The sequence below is a fragment of the Callorhinus ursinus genome, unplaced genomic scaffold (assembly GCF_003265705.2).
Source record: "Callorhinus ursinus isolate GAN/ISIS: 27379988/994484 unplaced genomic scaffold, GSC_fseal_2.0 scaffold19, whole genome shotgun sequence".
Classification (NCBI taxonomy): Eukaryota; Metazoa; Chordata; class Mammalia; order Carnivora; family Otariidae; genus Callorhinus; species Callorhinus ursinus.
Window position 1 is genome coordinate 31422047 of NW_027397081.1, and position 2482 is coordinate 31424528.

The window sequence follows — 2482 nt, forward strand, 5'->3', positions numbered from 1 at the left end:
TCACATGCTCATTACTTGGCTGAGACGGGTGAGGTTTCTTTTCTTGGCTGAAAGATGATGAAGGTTCTTAGATAAAGGTTCTTTTCCCAAAACAAAATCAGGAACTATTATACCAAGTGTAGGCTATATACTGTGTGGAGGAGCCTCAAGCTGCATGGGCTGAGCCAGCATCACCTGCATTCTGTACATCTCATCCCTGATTTTCTTACTGTGTGGAACTTGTCATCAACACTGAACAGCCACAGGATCAGAAAAGTGTACAGGAGCTAAGAGTTTATCTACCTACCCCAGCAGTATCCAAGTATATGAGAGGGTTTAGAGATTATCAAAAGCAGCGATCGCCAACTCTCCGAGGAGACTCAGAAGTTATCCACAGCAGTGGTCCCCAAGTCTCTGAGGGGCTCGGAGGTTATCTGTACCAGCATTCCCAACTATCGAGGAATCAAGCTTTGCTTGTTTGGTTGCTTGTCTGTATGTTTATATTAATTCCCAATCTGTTGTGGACTGTAAAATACCATAAACATATTTTAAGAAGAAAAAAAAACACCAAAAGAAGCAAAAGAATAAGAAGAAAGCAAAACCAAAATAAAAGAAAATATAAAGGAATATTTGAAAAATAGTAGGCAATAAACTTCTGCGGGCATGGCCCTGCTGCCCCAGGCTCTGAGCGCCAGCTCCCGGCCGGAGCTAGCGGCGGGCTGCGCGCGCCTTCCCCAGCTTCCCATTGCCTCCGCGAGCGTCCACCCGCGCCCTCTATGGTTCCATGGCGTGAAGGCGGGAGCCGCAGCCACAGCGCCCTCCGCCCGCCGCCGCATCGTGGCCCCTTAAGTCCACCTGGTGATGGGGGTGCTCGGGCTGTCTGGCCAGCGCGCACAGGGTGGCCAAGCTGGGCGCTAGGGCCACCGTGGTGGAGAGCCACAAGCTGGGCGGCACATGCATGGATGTTGGATGTGTACCCAAAAAGGTAATGTGGAACACAACTCTCCGCTCTGAATTCATGCACGATCACGTTGATTATGGCTTTAAAAGTTGTAAGAATAAATTCAACTGGCACATTATAAAGGAAAAGCGTGATGCCTGTGAGCTGCCTGAATACCATCTATCAAAATAATCTAACCAAGTCCCATATAGAAATCATCCAGAGCCACGCATCATTCACGTGTGATCTTGAGCCCACAGTAGAGGTCAATGGGAACAAATACACTGCTCCTCACATCCTGATTGCCATAGGTGGCATGCCCTCATGTCCTCAGGAGAGCCAGATCCCCGGTGCCAACCCAGGAATAACCAGTGATAGATTTTCCCAGCTGGAAGAATTGCCTGGCCGCAGTGTCATTGTTGGTGCAGGCTACACTGTTGTAGCAATAGCTGGGATTCTTTCTGCTCTGGGTTCAAAGACATCACTAATGATAACGGCTTGATAAGGTACTTAGAAATTTTGATTCAATTATCAGTTCAAACTGCACTGAAGAGCTGGAGAATTCTGGCATAGAGGTCCTGAAGTACTCACAGGTCAAGGAAGTTAAAAAGACTTCCTCAGGCTTGGAACTGTGCATGATTACTTCAGTTCCTGGTAGGAAACCCACCTTGACCACGCGATTCCAGATGTTGACTGCCTGGTATGCGCCATTGGGCAGGACCCAAACTCCAGTGGTCTGAATTTAAACAAAGTGGGGATTCAAACTCATGACAAAGGTCATATCATAGTAGATGAATTCCAGAGTACCAGCGTAAAAGGCATCTATGCAGTTGGGGACATGTGTGGAAAAGCTCTTCTTACTCCAGGAGCCATAGCTATTCAACCACCTTTACCCCAATGTATCACCCGGTTACCAAAAGGAAAACAAAATGTGTGATGAAAATGGTTTGTGCCACCGCAGAGGAAAGGGTGGTTGGGATCCATGTGCAAGGAATCGGGTGTGATGAAATGCTGCAGGGTTTTGCTGTTGCAGTTAAAATGGGAGCAACAAAAGCTGACTTTGACAACACAGTTGCTATTCACCCTACCTCTTCAGAAGAACTGGTCATGCTTTGTTGAAAACCCAGAGACTCTTATGGAGGGCAGCTGGACCAAGAGACCCAAAAAGAATCAAGTTACCATGTTTACTTACCATTCCCATTTTACGTATTTCTTTAATGTAATCAGGATATTCTGATAGTGGAAATTTTCAGTGCGTAATAGGACTTATTTATGTAATTAGAAAGTTGTTTTGTCATCCAGGGTTAATTTTCAATTGATTGCACCTCACAGTAATCGATATTTTAAAGTTGGGTTTTCTTTTCTTTTTATTTCTTTTTTTATTAACAGCTCAGTGCTAGCTTTTTTTTATTTTGTTCTGTTTTGTTTTTGTTTGAACCTCATCCCAGCTATAAAACTATATGAAGTACAGTAAGGTACTTGAATGAATATCGCTTGCTAATTTTTATAGGCTCTGCATATTGCAAAGTTGTTTCAGAGATGTGACCTTTCTCCAAAAGCGTA

At 44.8% G+C, this 2482-nt stretch overlaps 1 pseudogene; it reads left to right on the top strand.

The window, feature by feature from the left end:
- Window positions 1-642: 642 nt before the first annotated feature.
- LOC112840528 (glutathione reductase, mitochondrial pseudogene) lies at window positions 643-2055 on the top strand (annotated as a pseudogene).
- Window positions 2056-2482: the final 427 nt, after the last annotated feature.